The following is a 14686-nucleotide window of genomic DNA, read 5'->3' as shown; positions in this document are numbered from 1 at the left end:
GCTGGATGAAGTGAACATGTCGCCATTCTAAATTGACATGGAGCACATCATCAGACTGCAAGAGAAGGTCATGAAAGAAAATAATTCCCTGGACCATATTGAGGCTTTTTTGGGGAGTGGGAAATGGTAATATCACCCAGCTGATCACAGGCAAGCAATGCCCAGGACTTATCCTCCAGATTTTCAACAAAAAATAAAGGCTTCGTAGCTAGAAAGGAGTCCCCATCTGTTCTGCTGCAGACTAAATACCGAGGTGAATGTGGTTCTCTTCTTTCTGTAGCTCTACACTCTTCCCATGGTGCAGCAAGGAAGGGGAACGATTTAGGGTCATACCTGTCAGCAATGTATTCTATCTTTTCCTGCTTAGAGACTGCTGGCACCATTCAGTCACAAGCAAGAGATGACTTGGCCCGCTTCATTGCGGGTCATCTGGCCTGATGCCACCCACTCCTATCACGGGCTTTCCCCATGGGCGCCACCCAGCCACAGCAAATGCCACCTGACACGCTGGCCATTGCTGGGAGTTCTGATGCTCCAAGAAGATAGGCATCTACTCCTTGGCACAGGTGATGAGTCTGTAGCTCAGGCATCAGCAGTGTGATCCTTGTGCTGTCAGGGGACTACCACTAAATGGGTACATGATGGCCCCACCACAATGTACTGGCTACCATGCTCGATGATGGGTGCAGAGATATCCAGTATTGTCATGGGGGCAAAAGAGGACAGCAAAGGTGATGTAACCCGGAAGGCATCCTTGCCCAAACAGCTGAACTGCAAGTAGAGTCGCAGAGCCATGACAATAAGAGGCACAGAAGATCTAATGGCATGATGGATATCTGCTGCATCATGTAAGGCATCCTTTTCCAAATGGCTTGTACTTCTGTAGAATTTTGAAAGTGTGAGGTCAAACCCTTCAAGGGGATCAGAACTTATTAGGCCAAAAAATGGGAGACTCCTTTTACTCTCCTCCTACAACAGGCAGGAATACCTCGGGCCTGTTCTAGCCTCCGAACCTGCTGGAGAAGTGGTATTTACAATACCTCAGGAGTCCTCGTCACATCACAGAGGCAGTTAAAGCAACTATGATACTTTGCAACAGTAAATATGTTACAGTAGGCATAGGTGGGGTGTTGCTGCCTGTCAAGACGGGGTCAAACAGGTTCAAATATGCACCATTATTCTCGTTAACGAATTTGGCAGAGGACAACTTTTTTTTTTCCTCCCAGTCATCTGTGAATCACTAATGTCAATATGGCGTCCACTTGGGGAAAGTGACTAAGATGCTCACCCGAATAGGAGTCATCCATAATATACAAATCAGATTGATTTCTAAACCTTCTTATATACAAAGGTACCATTCCTAATTCTATTTCTTTGTGGTGAATGATTAGTTAATTATTTTTTTATTTAAAGTTGTCTATTCTATTATAGTTGACCTAATACAAAAATCTGATTGAAAACATTGTGCTCCAGCAGAAAAATGCGTTCATTTCTATATATTATTTTCTTTTTCATTTAAAAGTCTTTGGAGGGGTAACAGATTTAAAATGTGTAAGAAGCAAGTTTGTATGAACAACCATGGTTTGGTGCAAATTCAATTTCCTTTTGAGTAGCCACTTTATCTCCACCTTCCTCCCTGCCCTCCCCCCGAAACATATTCAGAAAGAGTCATGTTGACTGCCTGCCTTGCACTTATTAGGAACTAGAAACCTTACTTAGGTTTTTCTGGCTCCTTAAATCACTTCCAAAAAATACTAAGGTAGTTCTTTCAAAAGTGCCATAGCTGACTACTTCCCACATTCTTGTTAACTTACTGTTCTGTCTCTAATAAGCTCAATATCAATAAATGTTAATCTTTTAAAGCTTTCCACTATATTTATGCAACAAAGTTATGTGAGAGTTGTGCTTCACAACACATAAAACTCGATTAACACCTTTATTACCTTCTCACAAAACTGAGGCAGCACCAATGAAAACGGAGGAAAATGCAGTCGAGAAAATGGACAAATGCTGAGACAGAATTGGTGGCCAGGACTTCCTTTCAGCAAGTGAATTGTGTAGTAGTGCTGATAGACACACAAAAAAGTGATTATTACTTAGCTGTTGGGAGTAATATTTCTTCAGTGAGAAGACAGGAATTTGTGCAGGTCACTCATCTTGGAGTGACGAATAGATCTAGTAACTAATGAGGTGATACTGGGAGGAGGGGAAAGGAGTGGGGGAGGGAGGGGGTATAGATAAATTTATGGCACAACCTCACTGAAAGAAGAGGTTGGTTGATAGGACACATCCTGAGGCATCAAAGGACTGACTCACTGGCACTCGAGGAAAGCATAGAAGATGAAAAATTGTGCATAAATAAGCCTGAATAAGATTGATTAGTGTGGAGAACTAGTCAGAACCAGTCTTTGGACTCAAGGCTGCTGCAACAGCAACAACAACACTGGCTAGTGCATTTGATACGGTCAGAGTTTAAAAAACATATATAACTTGTGCGATTTTCCCACATTTAGGTGTGCATATGGGCCACTGTGCTAGTCCTGCACTTTGAATAGTTGCCTGCCCATATTTTTTTTAGTAGTTTTACAATAAAATAAAACATACAACAAACATAGTTAATGTTCTCCTCAGTCATAGTTGACACATGGCATCTCCAGTCGAATTCCAAATCATTTTCATGAATTAACATTCTTCTGCAAATAAGTGAAGCGTCTACTGGGAAATTCTCTGCTTTAACATCATGGAGTCTAATATGGATTGGGAGTATCACTGATGATGTATCTAACTTGATCATAAAAAATTGTTTATAAAAGTTAAGTGAAATGTGGGCGGGCATTATGCTGCAACAGAATGATACCATCTGTCAACATTCGTGTGCGTTTCGACTTGATGCAGTGCTTCAATTTTTGCAAAGTGCCCATATACAACCGTGTGTTAATTGTGGCACCTGGTTATGTCAATAAGCAGTGGGCCCTTGAAAAAAAAATCATCATGACTTGTCACGAGCTGGCATGCTTATTCTTCCAACCATACTGCAGAAGCTTCATGAGGAAGCTCTTACCCGTCCTCCATCCAGTCCTGAGCTATCATCATGCAATTTCCATATTTGTGGTGCTCTAAAGAAAGGCATTCATGGTTATCAACTTGCTTTGGATGAAAACATGCATGTCTGAGTACAATCTTAGTTCCACGAGCAACCACAAACATTTTTCCATGAAGGTACTGACCATCTTGTCTCAGTGGGATAAATGCATTAACAGTTCTGGCAATTACTTTTGAAACAATCAATAGTTTACTTACTTTTTTCCACATCTCATTTTCATTTGAATGCCTCTTATATAATAGGTTAACAAAACCCATCGAAAAAAAAAAAAGCACAATCGCTCACTCCCAACATTGTTTCAGAACCAGAATCAACAGTGACAGCTACATGTCTGTATGCACTGTATTCCACGAACTTTCGGGATTGCAGCTGGATGACTAAGACATCCTGTCATGATATTTCAGGTGACAATTATACAGCTATCTTCAGGTGAACAGGTGAGTGTTTTAAACTGGAGATTGCTAGTAGACTTCACAAACCTTACACCAAAAACTGGTGCAGATACACATGCACACAGGCAGCCACTACAACTGCATCCACTGTAGAGTTCAGTGTCTTCGTTGGTTATTGCTATGGCAGGCAGGCATGTGTGTAAAGGTGATATCACATGTGTTTCTCTCTGTCTGACTGTAAGCTCCCAGTTAAAATCCATACGTCAAATTAATAAAACTAACTGTTGACAGATGTGTTATTAAGCAAAAAAGTTTTCTTTCTGATGATATTAAAGAAATCACTGTGTCCCATTCCTTCCCTAGCTGAAACCTTCCATCACGATCAATAAGATCTTCTGGCAAACTCATTTCCACACATTCCTTAGTAACTGAATCCCAGAAGGCTCTTGTCGAGGCCAATTTTTCTGTGGAAGACTAATCCATAGAATGTCCTGTGGAGATACAGTGCTCAGCTATGGCTGACTTAGTTGTCTGTGAAAGGCAATCACGTCTGGTGCACCTTTCACATACTGATCTGAGCAATGTAGGCATTGCCACATCCTGCCTACTTTCAAGAAAATATTGCTGACTTTGCTCATATGGCAGGTTCACCCACGATTTTAACAGATCCTTGATCTTGTGGCTGGTCATGTTCCCTCCTCCTTAAAGTTAGGCTGATTTTATGTGGAGAATATCCATTATTTTTGAATACAGACTGTACATGTTCCAGCTCCTTTGCAAGGCTGTCTCTATCAGACACAACATGTGCTGGGTGCACCAAGGTTTGAAGGATGCTTGTAGTTTGTGAATGGTGGCGACAGCTAGATGCCTGCAAACACACATCCTTACCTACAGCTACATAAATAATCTGTAAGCCACTATACGATGGTTGGCAAAGGGTATCCACGATTTCCTTTTCTGTTCCACTCGCAAATGGAGCAAGGGAGAAACAACTATGTGCCTCCGTGTAAGCCCTAATTTCTCTTATCTTCAGGGCCCTTACACAAAATGTACAGTGACGGCAGGAGAATCGTCCTGCAGGCAGCTTCAAACGCCACTTATCTAATTTTTTTCAATAAGAGTGCTGTCTTCCGTCCATAGATTCTGATTTGAGTTCCCACAGAATATCAGCAATACTTTTGCGCTATTCTAACCTAGCAGTAACACATCTAGCAACCCACCTCTGAATTGCTTTGGTGTCTTCCTTCATTTTGACCTGGTGCAGATCCCAAACAATCAAGTAGCACTGAAGAATAGGTTGCATTAATGTCTTATATGTGGCCTTCTTTACCACACTTTCCTATAAATCTCCCAATAAACTGAAGTGGAACATACACCTTCCCCACTGCAATCCTTACAAGCTCATTCCATTTCATATCACTTTGCAGCATTACGCCTGGATATTTAATCGACATTACTGTGTCAAACAGCACACTGCTAATGCCGTATTCGAACATTAAGGGTTTGTTTTTCCTATTCATCTAACTTACATTTTTCTACATTTAGAACTAGCTGCCATTTGTCACACCAACTAGAAATTTTGTCTAAGTCACCTTGCATTTGCCTACAGTCACTCAATGATAACACCTTCCCAAACACCACAGCACCGTCAGCAAACAGCAGGATGCCACTCACCCTGTCCGCCAGATCATTTATGTGCATAACAACATTCCTATCATACCTCCCTGGGGCACTTCTGACGATACTCTTGTCTCCGATGCACACTCACTAGCAAGGGCAATGTACTGCACTCTATTACTTAAGAAGCCTTCGAGACACTGGCGTATCTGGTATCCTACGATGTATGCTCATTAACATTCTGCATTGGAGCACTGTGGTAAGTGCTGTTCGAAAATCTAGGAATATGGAATCTACAATGAATGGAATGCCCAATGACCCATCCACTGACCAAAACATCCATAAATGGCATACGGCTGCCCCCCTCCACTTCTATAGTCAACTGGATCTTCTTGTGGATTCAATTCAAATGCTCCAAAAATCTTGGCAGTTCTTCACCATCGGATCACACTACAAAACTTATCAACTCATTGCCAGAAGACTTTTGGTTTAAGTTCTACCAAATCAACTGCCCTCTCTTCAACGTCTTCCTTAAAAAAAGTTTGCTATCAGAGGGAGGGGGGAGACGGATTACCTACAGTACACGGTCAATTTGCTCAAAATATTCACTGTCGAATAAAAAGTAGGTCGAAGAAAGGATACGAAAAAAATACGGCCATTTTATCAGCTTTGAACTTACTGCTAATGAGTGAAAATGAATCCACGAGAGGGATCTTAATGAAGAATGAGACAACATCGATACTTGTATAGGTCCAATTTATTGAGTTGTAGTGACTTCAGTCTACTGATACAGTCACCACAGTTGCAAATTTGATACAATCATTTTCCCACAAAAGGACTCAGTAATGAAGCAGTCTCTCTTGCCCAGTTATACAACAGAGCACTGATATTGTTCACGACAGGACATAATGCTAGATTTTCTTTGTAAATGTTTGGAAGGCCACATGTCCTTGGTGGAACACAGCTGCAAGCTCTTAATCTTTCCACACCCAATGTCTTATGAGAGAGAGAGAGAGAGAGAGAGAGAGAGAGAGAGAGAGAGAGAGAGAGAGAGAGCGAGAGAGAGAGTTAATTCAAAAACAACGATGTTCTTCCTAGTCTCCCTGTGTAGTCTTTATTGATCTTCTGGTACACTGGTTCATTTGACAAGCTATAAATCTTCTGATCATAGATGTGATGTGGCAACAGCACAGTGGCATTTCCCTGATCCACTGGAACGACCACAATTTTTCCCGAGCACCGATAGTGTCCTATTGTAAAGAACCTTATCCGTACAATTGGCCACAAAGTGTCGAAAAGCGACTGCTTGCAGTGATGCAGCTGACACGTGAGCAAACATCGCCGATTCCCTCGAAGCCGACTCCTTATAGATCCGGTCGACTTGTGCCCAGGTCACACCGTTGACCCACTCCCAGGAGAGGGATGGGATATTGGATGCAATCTCCGTGTGCAGATAAAACAGCTACTTTGAAATGTTATCCAGTTCACAACTAGTGAAACAAATCCTATTCTTCACGAGTGCTAGGTTTGCCTTACACGGGATGAACTTCACTGTGGGAGACTTCATAAAATGTCACTGTGGCAAACTTTGGAATGAGTTCAGTGTGCCAGCACTTCAGTAAGAAACAAAATGCAATCGACAATCTTGTTCGTTTATTCTGTAACTTTTCCAGCATCTCAATGTCTGATGCCATTCCCCTTCCCAAAGAGATGTCTGATGTGATTCTTGAATTTTTCCTGGCATTAACCGTATTCCACGAAGTTCTGGGATTTCAACCAGATGACCTCAACATCTTGCCATGACACGATTCTTCAGTTTCTCCCAGCATATTTGTTGATCAAATAGTCCACGGGGCCACTGCCAGTTCGTAGAGTCCGACGGGCACAATATTTCGGTGATCAGATATGTTACCGTCATCAGGTGCACTAACAAACTGAGCTTCTGAGGGCACACACAGACTTGTAACCTCTCCTCCTGCCAGCTGTTTCTCTGCAGTCTGCACCCACAGTCGAGCATCAGTGGTCGCAGAGATGCTAGCATCGGTGTCTGTGGTGGCACTGACATAGGTGCTCTGTCCGATCTGGTTCCCAGATCATGTACTTTGCTAAGAGTCTTCTTAAATCAATTCAGTGCTGGTACTCAAGCCTTGCCAAGATTATAGCCGCAATCTCAGTCGATGAGATCACCCCCTGGTGTGAATTTCTATGGCCTCTGTAACAACAATGTCCAAGTACTTGGAAGTCTGTGCCAAGATTCTAGTACATTCGTACTCCTTTGCGTGATTCTCAGACAAACAATGCTCTGTGACCGCTGACTTGTTAGGATACGTCAGTTGAGTGTGCCTCTGGTGTTTCCAACCACAATCTTCGATGTGTGTCCATTATATGCCTTTCCACATTGACACGGAATCTGGAATACGCCAAACGGGTTTCCATTTGGATGTTGCCAGGAGACTGCCAACCTTTTCCAGCATGTCCTGACCTCCACATATTTTCTGTTTAATGGACTATGAACAAACAGGAGGAGTTGCAATGGGCAGCCCATTTGTGCCTATGGTCACAAATTTGTATATGGAGTACTTCAAGGAGGAAGCCCTGGCATCATCCAAATGGAAAACCAGGTGTTTTTTCCATTATGTAGATGACCTGTTTGTCATCTGGCTCCATGGAAGGGACAAACTCCTTGATTTCCTTACACATTTGAATCCCATACATCCCAACATCAAATTCACTATGAGACAGAAGCAGAAGCAAGATTACCATTCCTATGTCGAGGTCAAGAGAAGAGCTGATGGCACCCTATGTCATGATGTGTATCAGAAGAAAACATGCACTGACCTGCATTTGAATGCAGACAGCTGCCACCACCCTTCCCAAAGGAAAAGGGTTCTAAAACACTACTACACAGGGTGCACACCATCTAAAATGCAGAGTGTCTGCGCCAGGAGCTGGAACACCTCAGAACTGTATTAAGAAAAAACGGGCACCCAGAGTGGCAGATTAGGCACACTCTCTGCACCACCACAACAGTACAACTCCTGGAGAGGAAGTAGTCACTAAGGAAGAGGCAGCCATTGCCTTTATATGGTACACTGGAACACTATCAGGAAAAATCAAATGCATACTGAAGAAGCACTGAATAAAAACTGTCTTTTGCATGCTCTGTGAAACATCATTATTAGGAGGCGTCAAGATGATCTCAGTTTGCGGAAGGCCGGCATATAACAGATTCTGTGTCAATGTGCAAAGACATTTAGTGGACAGACGTCTAACATTGTTGCCAAGAAACCAGAGGCACACACTAACTAATTCATCCCAACAAGTCAGCAGTCACAGAGCAATGTTTGTCCGAGAATTACGTGATGGAGAACGGACATATCAGGATCTTGGCACAGAGCTGCAAATACTGGGACAGTGTCATTACAGAGGCCCCAGATATTCGCACCAGGGACGATCTCATCAACCAAGACTGTGGCTATAATCTTGTCAAGGCTTAAGTACCAGTACCAAACAAACTGATCTAGTGACCAAGACGGGCAGAGCACCTACGTTGGCCACCACAGACATTAATGCTAGCATCTCCATGACCACCGCCGGGTGGCCACAGAGGAAATGGCTAGTGGGAGGATGGGATATAAGTTGGTCGCATGCCCTCAGGACCTCAGTTCGTCAGTACCCCTGATGATGGCAACATGTCTGATCACCGAAATATTGTGCCCATTGGACATATTTGTGGACTGTTCAATCATCTTGACATGATATGTCAGCCAACAAGTATTCAGCCATCTTCAGGAGAGTGTTTTAGACTTGAAATTGCCATTAAGTGTTGCTAATGTGATACCAAAAACTGGTGCCGAGACTCACGTACACAGGCAGCCACTACATGCAGAGTTTAGTGCCCACTTCAAATACTGATTTATGTATGGAATACAGCCAAATAGGTAAAGGCAATACTGTATGCCTATGTGAATGTGGGCATGCGGGAAAAAAATTCAGAAGTCAAGTTAATAAAATTACCTGTCGCTAGATGTTTCATTAGGCATAAAATGTTTTCTTTCTACAGGGTGTATATGCAGACAAGGAAAATAAATTTCCACATTTTTCCCAGAACTCCCAGTTAAAAACGCACTTTTCCCCCACATGAAAATACAAGTCTTCCAAGGTAAAAAATACATTTTCTCCATGATAACCAACAGTGCAGTTTCCCTCGGAGCAGTAAAAACATCAATCCTTTGAATAGTAAAGGTTTTATACACCATTGTACAACTTCCCGGCACTTTAGAAAACGAAACTCGGCAAGAGGGGGGTGGGGGGGGGGGGGGGGGGAGGAGGACACATTTTGGAAATATCTTTGATGTGCGGCAACATGTACGCTGTGTATGTTCATCTTACAATACGCTGCATCTCTCTGTATTACGAGAGTATACGTTCGAATTCCACCAAATACAGTACATTAATTTCCAAAGCATTGAAATAGATACTGCGATGCGCTTTTGTAAGCTAATCACATCATGTGATATCGTCACCCAATGACAGCAGATATTCAGAGCATAGGATACGTGATGTAGTAAGCCAATAGCAACATTACTGTGTTGCATGAACACACAAATTGGAAAAGTTTATGGTTTAAATTAATGTACATAATGTAGCTACAAGAAAAGCTATGCTTTCACATATAATATTGGTCTTTTTAGTGTGTGTTACACTTTAAGATACGTCACACAAATGTGCTGGTAAAATTTTGAACAATGATATTAATATCTAGTCTTCTAGGCTCGAAATAATCCCAAGTAAGTGGTACTCAAAGCGTTAGTTTTAAATGAGACTCGAATGCTCTGTGATTTAAGAAATTCATTGCACATTCTCACACATAACGTAATTCATACTGTGTAAAAGAAAATTTCCGTTGAAAATAATGCTTTTCAAAGAACCATTCGCAATATTTTCCCATGACCTCTTCGAAATGGGTTCATTTCAGCAGATGCTAGAGAGCTTCAGAAAACAGATGTTACCGCGCGTGGGCAGCTACGATGACATAGGAAGCCTGTATGTTCGTACACATATGGCACTAGGAGTTCTTACATGACAGTAAAAAAGAAAGACATCAGAGGATACTCCAAGATCATAGGAATTTTGTAAACCATACCAAAATGCATAATTCGGCTTAAAGGACACATTCATATGTACAGATTTGCAATGAAGTAGGCCCCAACTTGATATTAAGGTTTTCAGTACGCTTTTCAGGATGAAATTTTCTTGGAGTACCAGTAATGTATTATCTCAGGTTTGGTTCTTTATTATAGCATAATGCCATACGTGCCAGAAGATAAAATGGTGTACTTTAAATTCAGTGAACAGCTGGAACTAGCCAACAGTGTGGAGTGTTTTGTTTCTTATAAATTGACTGTATTTGCAGAAAATATAAATGAAAGCCACATTTATTCAGTAAACTAACAAAAATAACATCGTCGTTGTGCAAGGCGATTAATGCTTGACTGCCAAAAATGTGGAAATAAAATCAAATCAGAAAACATATTTTAGCCTTCCATAACTATGTGAATGTCTTAATTCCCTTGGTACCTCCCGGCCACAAAAATCCGTTTTGTTTTCATTTGATGTGTGAAGTGTAAACAAAGAAAAAGCAGCAAAATCACTACACGTAAACACGCGTCACTATCCCCCCCCAACATAAGTCACTATCCCCCCCACTACAACCCAAACTGCTCTGTGCATGCAAGAATCTGGCAGCTTAGGTGCACCAGAAATAATTTTCTGGGTAGTGTGACTGCTTCTTATACTGCTGCAGCCACAGTTCTAGTAGCCAGAAGCGGAAGGTATTGCTCATACGCACCTCAGCTGTGCACACGCAGGAGCCCGCTGACTACTCAAAATGAACTTAATTGTAAACAATTATTATGTCACGCTCATCGGAAGTAGTTTGCTGTTACGAAATATTCTATTGTCTTCATCCTAAAGCCTTTGACACAGTTTGCTTTACACAGGCACTTGTGTGTGCACTGTGTTTCATTGTGCTAAATGGTGCATTTCCTTCGCAACTTCAGTTTTATTTTGGTTTTATTCTGTTGTTTACATTTTATTGCTGTAGTATTATTCTGCAGTAGCGGGATACAGTAAAATTCTTTGTTAGACTATCTGTTCTTACCAGCCAAACTTACAAAAATTTAACTCAAGCCTAAGACAACGAAAAATTCTCTGAATTTTTAAAAAAATTCTGGTTTTCTCCCAGATAAAAAAAAAAATTCCTGGATTTCCCAGTTGTCCCGGACCTTATAAATCCTGTTTCTAATGATACTAAAGGAATCATTGGATCCTAATGCCTTATTCAGTTGAAAGGCCATTACATGATTAACAATATCTTCTGCCATATGTATTTCCACAGTAACTGCATCTGAGAAGGATCTCGTCAAAGCCAGTATTTCTGTGGCAGGACAACCCACAGAATTTCCAGTGCAGATACAATCATCTATGGCTGATTTACTGGAATGTGAAAGATGAGTTTGGCATGAAGTTCAATGCACCTATCACATACAGTGTGTGTGGTATGACCCATGTAGCTTTGCCACACTGGCACTCTGCACCAGTTTTTGGTATAAGATAGTGACATAAACTAGCGTGAAACAATCACCCAAAGATGCTGAATAGTTGGCAGTCTAAATACTGAGGCAAAATGTCAAAGTCATCCAGCTGACTCAAACATGACTATTTTATATAGGCACAACATAAGTATCACATAAACATAATTTTCATGCTGTATCTTCAGGCTACATAGACTATTTCAAAGCAAAAGATAATATTTAACCCAAATACACAACTTTAAAGCTGAGACAGTGACAGTGACAATTATTTATGGAAATGCGTTCTAGGACTGCTCCTGGAAAAAAGCCGCCTGATGCTCTCTTCAGATTCTGGGAACAATTTCGTATTGCAGGTGTTTATGACATGTTACTTACCAGTAATTGGGAAGGTGTCCATTTAAACTTAATCATCCTGCTTTCCCAAAAGGGTACAGAAATGTGTCACTGAGTAACTAGAAAGGAATTATTTCACAAAATAACTACATCCGTATTAAATTAATTTATTATGACCTAGAAAATATTTTCAAAAATCTTGAGCGGTCATGTATCACACATAAATATCACAGAAAAATTGACAAACACACTAATAGGTTTTCAATTTTTTTTTCCCCAGTCTCAGCCTGTCCATCCAGAAAGTAAGTTTAAAATTATCATTCTACACAAATTGCAGATCCAACTCAATAGGAGATACACAACACCAAACCCATTTTTCCAAATAGGAGATATTTTGTGTACATTTACAAATCATATTTTAGTTATTCTAAGGCATTCATTAGGCCAAAATGTAATACCCCTTTTAACATGCAGTGATTTTGATGGTGCAGGTACTTACATCAGTTTACTGAAATTACTGTCCTTAGTGCCACTGCATATACGACAAGTGAAACTGAAGATTTAACAGCACTTTTCGCAGAGATGTTCATTTAGCACACATACTATTCACTGCCTGTTACTTGACCTTTTTTATTTTTATTTACAAATTCTGTCTCAAACCTTCAACATTGGTGGAGGCTGTGTGGAAAATATCATACAGAAAGGTTACTCACACCATTTGTTTAAACACAATTTAATCTTTACTACACTTTCATGGATGGTTTATTGAAATAATAAAGGGGCCATCAATGCCCTTTCAATCTGTGAACAAAATACTGCTGACTCAGCAAAAATTTCTACAACTAGTTTCATCTTCTAATGGCTGTAAATAGCAATCCACTACATGTAGGAAAACATTTTAAAACACATAAAGTTACTGCAGTCAATCAATGTTTGTAACATCAATATGTACACTAACTATTAGTTCCTCGTCACTTCCAACTGCTGCTTATTTTACACTTCACTTCATAGTTGATATTTTGTAATTCATTATCAGAATCTCTCAGTGATAACTGAGATTTTTGACAGCACACCATCTGAACGGAGTTCTCTGTGTTCAAATAATGGAAAATCTGGGATGGAATAACAACACGAGTTACAACAGGTTGCTATTCACCACACAGGACGTGTTGAGTAGTGGACCAACACATTTAAAGTACACTTTTGGAAGTTTCTTAGCTTCTGACAAAGTCCTTCAAAAAAACACACACACACAACACACGATATGGCCACTGTCTGTCTCTGGGAGGTGGGGCAGAGAGAGAGAGAGAGAGAGAGAGAGAGAGTGTGTGTGTGTGTGTGTGTGTGTGTGTGTGTGTGTGTGTGTGTGTGTGTGTGCACGCGCGCGCTTTTTTTCCTTCATCTGACAAAAGCACTATGTCTCAAAATCACAAAAAGGATGGTTGCAACTCACTGTGTAGCGGAGATGCTGAATCGCATACAAGCCATAATGAAAAGCTGTCAGAAAGTGAGCTTTCAGCCAACAAGGCCTCTGTCAAAAATTAGAACCCCCCCCCCCCCCCCCCCCCCCCCCCCCCCCCCCCCCCCCCCCCCCCCCCCCCCCCCCCCCCCACACACACACACACACACACACACACAAAGACAGTCTCTGGCAGTTAAAGTGAGACTGAGCAGCAGCACATGACGGGACAGACAACTGGGTGGTGGAGGTAAGGAGGAGGCTGAGGTGGGAAGAGGGAGGAACAGCAGAGTAGGAGTGGGGGACAGTAAAGTGCTACTTTTGGGAGCGTACACAGATGAGGTACAGGCAGGAGGCTAGAAGGAGGGGGGAGAGGGGGCAGTAGTGGAAAAGGAGAGGAGTAAAAATACTGAGGGCGTGTTGGAATATAGAGCTGTGTTGGGTTGGAGTGGGAATAGGGAAGGGGGCTAGGTGGGTAAGGACAATGGCTGGATAAGATTGGGGCCAGGAGGGTTATGGGAATGTAGGACATACTGCAGGGAGAGCTCATCCCTGTGCAATTCAGAAAAGCTGGTGTTGGTGGAAAGGATCCAAATGGCACAAGTCGTGAAGCAGCCATTGAAATGAAGAATGTTCTGCTGGGCGGCTTGCTCAGCAAGAGGGTGGTCCAGCTGTTCCTTGGTCGCAGTTTGTCAGTAACCATTCATGCGGACAGATTGTTGGTTGTCATGCTCACATAGAATGCAGAACAGTGGTTGCAGCTTAACTTGTAGATCACATGACTGGTTTCACAGACTGGAGTGGATGGTGGGAGGATGTATGGGACAGGTCTTGCATCTAGGTCTATTACATGGGTATGAGACTTGAGGCAAGGAGTTGGGAGCAGTTGTTGCATAGGGATGGACGAGGATAATGCGTAGGTTTGGTGGATGGCGCAGTATCACTGTGAGAAGGGCGGGAAGGATAGTGAGTAGGACATTTCTCATTTCAAGGCACAATGAGAAGTAGTTGAAACTGTGACCGAGAATGTAATTCAGTTGCTGCAGTCCTGTGTGGTACTGAGTCACAAGGGGAATGCTCCTCTGTAGCTGGACAGTGGGAGGTGTTGGGTGACTGGAAAGGTAAGGCAAGGAAGATCTGTTTTTGTACAAGGTTGGGAGGGTAAGTGTGGTGTGTGAAGGAATAC

Source organism: Schistocerca cancellata, chromosome 7 (genome assembly GCF_023864275.1).
Source record: "Schistocerca cancellata isolate TAMUIC-IGC-003103 chromosome 7, iqSchCanc2.1, whole genome shotgun sequence".
NCBI lineage: Eukaryota > Metazoa > Arthropoda > Insecta > Orthoptera > Acrididae > Schistocerca > Schistocerca cancellata.
The sequence above is the reverse complement of the archived record's forward strand: the minus strand, read 5'-3'. Positions refer to the sequence as shown.